This window comes from Trifolium pratense, linkage group LG3, assembly GCF_020283565.1.
Source record: "Trifolium pratense cultivar HEN17-A07 linkage group LG3, ARS_RC_1.1, whole genome shotgun sequence".
NCBI lineage: Eukaryota > Viridiplantae > Streptophyta > Magnoliopsida > Fabales > Fabaceae > Trifolium > Trifolium pratense.
Genome location: NC_060061.1, coordinates 33,235,318 through 33,244,920, shown reverse-complemented (window position 1 = coordinate 33,244,920; position 9,603 = coordinate 33,235,318). Strand labels below are relative to the sequence as shown.

The 9,603-nt window shown below is 36.3% G+C and overlaps 1 long non-coding RNA gene across 1 annotated transcript; it reads left to right on the top strand.

Annotated features, from left to right (window-relative positions):
* The first annotated feature begins 3,234 nt into the window (after positions 1-3,234).
* Positions 3,235-5,502, top strand: LOC123918728. Its single transcript, XR_006812901.1, has 3 exons — positions 3,235-3,490; positions 4,776-4,830; positions 5,448-5,502. It is a non-coding gene; the product is annotated as an uncharacterized LOC123918728 (long non-coding RNA).
* Positions 5,503-9,603: the final 4,101 nt, after the last annotated feature.

Genomic DNA, 9,603 nt, shown 5'->3' with positions numbered 1-9,603 from the left:
CTTTATAAATCAGATTTTCAATTTTTCCGCTGCGTATTTTCGAAAAAGATTTTATAAAGGCAGATATAATTAAATAACGGGTTTGGGTGTTACAACGCGAACCTGCTCGCCACAAGCTCGCTACCTGTTCGCCATGCACCTGTAATCCTCTGACGTAGTTCGCTGCAGCGAACTGAGCTTCACTTAGCGAATAGTCCTCTTTTTGCATGGTAATTCGCCCTAGGCCATACCAATTTTTGAAAGATTTGGGTAAAAAATTGTAGCCTAGGGCGAATTACCATGCAAAAAGATTTTGGTAAAAATGGGGTAAAAATGGTTTTGGTGTGGGTTGTGTCTCAAAGAACCAAAAATTTAAAATGTCGTAATTAGAGGCTTTGCTCAGAAAATCTTTGGGTGCTTGGATTAGTGACTCGGGGGTATTATGGGATATTACCAAGCTCTCGGAAGCGGAAAATTTTGAGCGGAAGTGTGATTTTGGTTTTTGGGGGCAGCCCCTAAAAGGAAAAAAAAATGGGAGGATTTCCAAAATTTTTCTAAGTCCACAATGTTGAAAAAATGATCATGTTTTTGATGAATGATCTTAGGTGTGTAAAAGTATGATTATAGGATTGTATTTGGAAAGAAAAACTTGAAACTTGCGACGCAAGAAAAACTCGATTACTTTGTCGAGACATTTTAGTAAAATTTTTAGGTTGTTTTCAAGTGTTTTGGTAGTGTGTGAAAGTGTCCTTTGAAGTTTAAAACCATAGAGAGCAATGGTATGCTTTGAAAACGAAAATGTGTTTGTTTTGTGAAAAATAGTGTATTTAACTTCGGGAATTTTTAATCACCATGGGGAGGACTCGAATATAATATCCGAGAGTGTTAGGAAGTGCCTTAGATGCCTCTAGACCTTTGTTGATAGGTTTAGTTTCATTATAATACTTTGGGCGTGACTTATGGATTGTACGCTCCACTATTTTAGGGCGCACGAATTGTTGCATAACTCGGAATCGTTTGTAATTGGAAGTTTCGCCGAGGTAAGGGCACCTTTTTATTTCCGCCAATAGCATTAGGGTATGCTTGTGGTTATGCTTGTTGTGGTTCCACGCTTGTGTGCTTGGTTGTTTTCGATGTTATTGTCTTACGTATAGGTGGGAAGTATATGTGCTGACATGTGGTTATGAATATGTGTATGTTTGTTGCATTAGTATATGTAGGGACGTATGCTCATGCAAACATTGTCGGTATTTGATCTGGGTGATTGTACCGGGTGATACTTCCGCCTTTAACGGAGACGGTATTTGATCTGGGTGATTGTACCGCCGTTAACGGAGACGGTATTTGATCTGGGTGATTGTACTCCGGAGTATCCATCAATTGAGTTGCCATTTGATCTGGGTGATTGTGCCGGGTGTAATCCACCTTTTTCCGGAATTCATGCATGTGGCATTCGATCTGGGTGATTGTGCCACAACCATTCATTAGAGGTCTTGCATTAGGGTATGTGTGCACTTTATTTATTCTTCTTGGTGTGAGGATGTGATAAGTGTTTACCGCTTTCTATTCTGGTATGTGTATTCGGTATTTTATTACTAGTTTCCAGTTGGTGACCCTTATTTTGCATGCCATATCGCGGGCTCCTCCCACCCCCAGACGATGGAGCGCCATCTGAGACCGTAGGCCGTGTGGACGGTGAGGACTTCGTGGACTATCCCGGAGTGTAGAGAGTAGCGCTTGTTAGGCTACATTTTGGTAGGCTTAGGGCCTAGGTTATATTTTGGGATGACTGTATGTTTTATACATTATACTGAGACATGTTAGTGCCGTTGGGCCTTGTGATATATTCGGTTCATGACTCGTGTCTTTTTGGTTGATGAACTTGCTATATCCGTTGTATGTAAATTATTCAGGTACACACTTTGCTTCGAGGAAGCCCTGTAATATAATGTGTTGATGTTATATTTATTTTCTATTGAATGACGAATTGCCGAGATAGCTGCGGGCGTTCACGCGCGCCATTTTATTTAAGCGTGTTGATTTAAAAAAAAATAATAATAATACCCCTTTTTATGGTCATGTATTTCTTAGAGTTACACCGACCACGGGTGTTGGAAGAGTTTTGAAAGCTAAGAAATTAACTCCGAAGTTTATTGGACCGTACCAAATTACGGAAAGGATAGGCTTATCGTATCGCGTTACCACCGGTACTATCTCGGATTCATGATGTGTTCCATGTTTCTCAGTTGAGAAAATATACTCCCGACCCTTCACATGTGATCAAGCCGGATGACATTCAATTAAAAGAGAATTTGTCATTTGAGGTTCCGCCGATCAAGATTACGGATAGGAAGATGAAGCTTTTGAGGACAAAAGAAATACCTTTGGTTAAGGTAATTTGGAACGAAGCTACCAGAGATGCAACATGGGAACTTGAAAACAAAATAAAAGAGCAATATCCGGAGTTATTCCACGACGTTTAAGTTTCGAGGACGAAACTTCTTTTTGTTGGGTAGTAATGTAAGACCCATAATTTCGTTGTACATTAAGGATATTAAGTGTTCGTTGTATTTGGATTAACATGAATGTTTGGTTGAAGTCAATTGAGTCGTTTTTCAAATTCGTAAGCACGTTGCGTTGAAAACAAGTGTAGAAAAACTGTTTTGTGTGAAGTCTGAACGTATACGTGCCTTTTTGCCCCCTTTGCGTTTTGATTTGGTTTTTATGGTCAACATGAAAGTTGTAGATCTCGTCGTTAGCTTTCCAACGATTATTGTTGCGTCTCAATTGGACAATCGTAACTCAAGTTATGATCGTTTCCGTAAGAGGCGGATTCGCAGAAATCGTGCTTGTTTCGCGCTCGAGTGTCGGAATAGCATGAGGTTGGTTTCATGAGTCTTCTTTTATGGATGAGGTTGTTCCTGCGACTTTAGAGATCCATTTTTCGAGTTGTTCTAGTTTTCGAGAAAACGGGCAATAATTTACCCGCTGTCGTAAAATTTTACGGTTTCGGAATTCAGTAAAATTTCAGATAGAAGGTTTATATATCTGCGCGAGTTAGGATATGTCCTGAGATTAATTTTCGAGAGCGTGGAAGAAAATTACAGTCGCGAAAAAAAGATTCGGCGATAAGTTTTGGAAATATTTTGAGACGGACGTTCGTTCCGTAAGTTTCTGTTTTTACGAATTTTGCTCGTCGCGGCGCGCGAAGGTTGTGGGGCGTGTTAGAAATATCTAGATATTTTTGTAAGGGAATTGGAGGGCTAGGATTGGCCAAGGGAAAGTGCTTTTGATCAAGTGGTCATGGTGGAGCAAGACCACTTGTCATAGGTTTTGTTTGGTAGACTTTTGGGACTTAGAAAAAATTGTGAAACCTCTCCTTCTCTTCTCTCACAAACCGTCCTTCTCTCCCTCTCACACAAAGCTTCATTGATTTTTCATTTCTCACCCATTCAAGCTAGGAATTGTCTTGTTGGATCAAGGAACTTGCAAGGATATCACTACTCATAAGGTAACTAACCAATTCCTTACCTTTGTTGCTCTAATTCTCCTAGTTTTAGAAATTGTTCTTGAGAATGATTCTTGAGAATTTTCTAGGATGTTAGTTTTGGTTGATTGTGGTTTTAGGGAAGTGTTTAGGATTAGTATATAAGCTTGTTTAAGCTTGGAAAGTTTGGATTCTCATGGTGATTGAAAGTTTCACAAAATATTGTTAGGTTTTGAAGAAATAATTTTGAAATGGTCATAACTTTGTGAAATTTTGTTGTGCTTTTATTTTTGAGGTTGTATTTGAGCTTTGTGGCAAAATGGATATTGGATTATGGTCTTGGTTTTGTGATACAAGAAAAATAATTTTTTGGTGTGTGTTCTTGAGGCATAATGAACATATTTTCTTAGAAACTTTTGTTTTGATGCTAAGTGGTTCAATTGATCAATGTAATGGCTTTGTGAACTAATAGAGGATTGTTAGGATGTGGCATTGTAAAAAAATTTGAGTGTTGGCCTAGTTTTCAAAACTTTTGCCATGAGGAAAATTTTGAAAAGTGAGGAGGAGTTTTCAAAAATTGTTAAGGCTTTGGGGGAGGCACGATTGTGGCCTAGGGCGAATTACCATGCAAAAAGATTTGGGTAAAAATGGGGTAAAAATGGTTTTGGTGTGGGTTGTGTCTCAAAGAACCAAAAATTTAAAATGTCGTAATTAGAGGCTTTGCCCGGAAAATTTTTGGGTGCTTGGATTAGTGACTCGGGGGTATTACTGGATATTACCAAGCTCTCGGAAGCGGAAAATTTTGAGCGGAAGTGTGATTTTGGTTTTTGGGGGCAGCCCCTAAAAGGAAAAAAAATGGGAGGATTTCCAAAATTTTTCTAAGTCCACAATGTTGAAAAAATGATCATGTTTTTGATGAATGATCTTAGGTGTGTAAAAGTATGATTATAGGATTGTATTTGGAAAGAAAAACTTGAAACTTGCGATGCAAGAAAAACTCGATTATTTTGTCGAGACATTTTCGTAAAATTTTTAGGTTGTTTTCAAGTGTTTTGGTAGTGTGTGAAAGTGTCCTTTGAAGTTTAAAACCATAGAGAGCAATGGTATGCTTTGAAAACGAAAATGTGTTTGTTTTGTGAAAAATAGTGTATTTAACTTCGGGAATTTTTAATCACCATGGGGAGGACTCGAATATAATATCCGAGAGTGTTAGGAAGTGCCTTAGATGCCTCTAGACCTTTGTTGATAGGTTTAGTTTCATTATAATACTTTGGGCGTGACTTATGGATTGTACGCTCCACTATTTTAGGGCGCACGAATTGTTGCATAACTCGGAATCGTTTGTAATTGGAAGTTTCGCCGAGGTAAGGGCACCTTTTTATTTCCGTCAATAGCATTAGGGTATGCTTGTGGTTATGCTTGTTGTGGTTCCATGCTTGTGTGCTTGGTTGTTTTCGATGTTATTCGTCTTACGTATAGGTGGGAAGTATATGTGCTGACATGTGGTTATGAATATGTGTATGTTTGTTGCATTAGTATATGTAGGGACGTATGCTCATGCAAACATTGTCGGTATTTGATCTGGGTGATTGTACCGGGTGATACTTCCGCCTTTAACGGAGACGGTATTTGATCTGGGTGATTGTACCGCCGTTAACGGAGACGGTATTTGATCTGGGTGATTGTACTCCGGAGTATCCACCAATTGAGTTGCCATTTGATCTGGGTGATTGTGCCGGGTGTAATCCACCTTTTTCCGGAATTCATGCATGTGGCATTCGATCTGGGTGATTGTGCCACAACCATTCATTAGAGGTCTTGCATTAGGGTATGTGTGCACTTTATTTATTCTTCTTGGTGTGAGGATGTGATAAGTGTTTACCGCTTTCTATTCTGGTATGTGTATTCGGTATTTTATTCCTAGTTCCAGTTGGTGACCCTTATTTTGCATGCCATATCGCGGGCTCCTCCCACCCCCCAGACGATGGAGCGCCATCTGAGACCGTAGGCCGTGTGGACGGCGAGGACTTCGTGGACTATCTCGGAGTGTAGAGAGTAGCGCTTGTTAGGCTACATTTTGGTAGGCTTAGGGCCTAGGTTATATTTTGGGATGACCGTATGTTTTATACATTATACTCAGACATGTTAGTGCCGTTGGGCCTTGTGATATATTCGGTTCATGACTCGTGTCTTTTTGGTTGATGAATGATCACGGTCGTTTCGTGATCAAAATATTTTTAATTAAAGAGTAGTACAAGGTAGTTAACCTTGGTCGTCTCACAAGGACCTCTGATTTGACAATTAGTGAAAATAAGAATCGAGTACAAACTGTAAATTATGGGGGTTTCAGTTTGAAAGCAGTAAAGAGATGACGAAATTAATCAATATAAGGGGCAATCAATCCATTGGTTTTAGGGGAATCTTGTTTATCATCTATCCTAGGTTCTCAAAAGATTGTTCGTTAGTTTATGCTTGGCTGATTATAGAACTAATTTAACAAGCCTAATTCAATTCTATAAAGAATCGTTGATTAAGCATCAACGTGTTCAATTAACTATGGGGATGATCAAGCGTCAACAATAACATAGATAAGATCATAACAATAACTCATTCAGCCCTTTTTACAAGCGAAAAAGCATATAACAATTCCCTATTCAAATCAATTCAACAAGCGATAAACGAATTCGAATAGTTTCAATAGCATGAATATATGAATTTGAAACAGAATAATTAAGCATCAATTGAATCAAACTCATACATAAAATAGGAACACGAAAATTGAATTGATATATGATAAGCATAAACATATGAATTGATATTAAACCGAACCTCAAGAATCAAGAACAAGAATTCCTCACACCAATGGATCGAAAATAAGTTTAGTTCTCCATAAAAATGGAGCAGCCGCTTTTCCGTTCTACAATGCGTGAATGAATCCCTGACCTAGGTCGGGTTTTCATTTAAATACAGCAAGCAAAATGGGCCATAAAACAATTGGGCCGAAAAACATAAAGTTGTGCTGAAATTAAATTTGTCTGGAACATAGATGCAATTATTTGACACACTTGCGCTCCGAACTGTGTAACAGCCCAGATTCTTAACAATAAAATAACCGTAAAAAAAAAAAATTTATTTCCTTAAACATTTGACTAAATTTTTGTTTTTATAAAGAAGAATAATTATCTGAAATTACAAGTAATGTTTATACAATGATACAATGATACAATGTTTCATTTAAATTACAAGTTAATGAAAATCCCTTATGTTTATCCCCGCGCACGCATCAAACAAAAACACCAATTATGATCATCTCCTTGAGTACCTAAAATATTATTTGTAAGGGTCAATTTCCTTATCCAAATTGAATCATACTCACCATAAGAAAAATGTCACAAAACAATAATAAAAGACTTTATCAATCAAAAGATTTCTAAAAAAAATATAATATTTATTTTCCAAGAAAAAGTAGTCGGAATAACTTCTCAACAGATACAAAAAATTAGACACAGCATGACAAATTATCTCTCTTAGACGATCAAACATAAGAATATTAACTCAACAATTAATAAAATGAAGGAACTCATAACAACAACAATGGCAACACGACAAATGACAGCTCAACGACCACCAATTTAATATAATGTTCAACACCAATTATATTTTTCACCGATTAATCTCAAAACCAAAACACCAATTATACTCATACACTTCACTAATTAAACTCAGCATCAAATAATAATAAATTTATACCTCTTTGATCAAAAGACACAAAAAAAAACTGATACTAATGAATACCAACAAGTACACGACCATTATTTTCGACTTCGTTGAACAACACCAATAAGCAACATCATTAAGCAACGTCATTTATACAACTTCAATAGGCAACGTCATTGGACACATGAATGAATTCATGTCATGTTATAATAAGCAACGTCAATAGGCAACATCATTTAACAACTTCATCGTCATTATAACAACACCAATAATCAACGGCTTAATCGCGAAACAACATCAATAGTCAATGGCTTAATCACGAAACAACATCAATAGTCAACGACTTAAAGACAACATTAACAACGGCATATATCTTAATGTAATTTTTATTTTCAATTACAACAACAAATCATTACACACATAAGCAAACACAAAACTGACTAACTTATTACTAACTTTTGTTATATATATCTCTTTACATGAAACAAGTCATGAAATAGAGCAACAACATCATCACACGCCGAGTCCGAAAAGTATTCATAAACCAAGTGATACTAGCAACCATAACCATATAAATATACTAGTTAATTTATAGCATAATAACGGTGTATGTACATGGACCGAACCAAAAACATTATTTTCATAAGAATTTCTTCTTTATTTATTTTCTCTTCTTTTTTTTTTTTTTAATTATTTATTACTTTTATAAGTCACCAAATCATCATCAACTCACTTCTCAAACAACAACAAACACACTTCAAACAAGACTAGTTTCTTTCTATTAGTTTATTTTTAATTTTTAATTATTTTCTTTTAAAAGATAAAGACCCTAGTACCACTTCACAACACAATTCTTACGTAGTATGAATGTATGGGGAAAGAGCCCTTACCTTAGACGCTTTTCTTCCTAGCCAAAGAAATCCTATAGTCCACGAAGTAATGCTCACACATGGAAAGAGACCGAAGCTTGGTGTCACACAAAACTTGGAGAAGAATAATTCTTTAAAAAGTTGGGACTCATATTATAAAATTTGAGCGTATGGTGGCTATATATTTTGGCAAAACATGAGTCACAAAAGAAGAGAATTGGGCTTAGAGCATTAAAAATGGCAATGGTATTGTTGTGTTTGTAAGGCAACATGATTAAAAAGAATTATTGGTACTAGATGTATTTAAACGTGCAAGCCAAATAGAGAGGGTGGCACCAACACCAAATTAATTACAAATCAAAACACTTTATTGCCACGAACCAACTAATTAAAGAAAATCAAAACTTACATGTCAACATTTAGAGATTTCAAGATCAGTTAATCTAGGGGGATTTGCTCAATGACCGAAAGAGAGGAATTGATTGACCCAATATCATATGTGAGTCAAATTAAACGTATGCCAGTAATATGGGAAGGTTAAGAGGTGATTCATAACTGTTAAAGTTCTCCCATTAACTCTCTTAATTTTGGTTGACTAGATACTTATTTTCCTTTCCAAATTTTCTCTTTATTTTTCTCCACTTATTTAATTTACAAAAAGTTCTCTGATTATAATTGAATTGTTTATTTTCACTATCTCATCTCATCTACTCTAAATTTCCATTAATATTGGTTCAACATATATTTCTACCAAAATTAATTAAATAATAACGAAATAACTATTCCTAAATTTCGGGGCGTTACAACTCTCCCCTCCTTTTAAGAATTTTCGTCCTCGAAAATTACCTGAATAAAACGACCTCAAGATTCAACTTTGCCAACCCCCGCGGTCGGAAGAAAACAAAAACTAATTTTTCCAATTTATAACTTCATAAAATTTAGTTTATTATTTCAAAAACAACATCACTAAAGGAATTAGACGATTTTCAACACATATAATTAGACATAGAAATGCAACACCAATCCAAAGTAAATAAATAAAATTACTGAAGCAACATCAATATTATAAGAAGAAAGCAAAAACATCATTGCACTTATAAACAATTTTAGTGACAACAACAGAAAAAATAGAATTGCAAAAGGTTTTAGTGACCGACAGCAGAAGTAAACATATTGCACATCCAAGGACAACAAAAGAAACAATTCAAATGCACAATCCTCAACACATACACATTCTCAATTAGAATTGCGATAAATCCCTAGATACAAATCTAAAGCATGAGGTGCCAAATTTTTGGGTGTCAGAGTTATTTTACCGAACAATCCCTCTCCGTCACTGAGTCAAAACTCTAATCAACGTCACTGAGCCGAAGCTCTAATCTACATCATTGAGCCGAAACTCTAATCAACGTCACTGAGCCAAAACTCTAATCAACGTCGCTGAGCCGAAGCTCTAATCTACATCACTGAGCCGAAACTCGAATCAACGTCACTGAGCCGAAACTCTAATCAACGTCACGGAGCCGAAGCTCTAATCTACATCACCGAGCC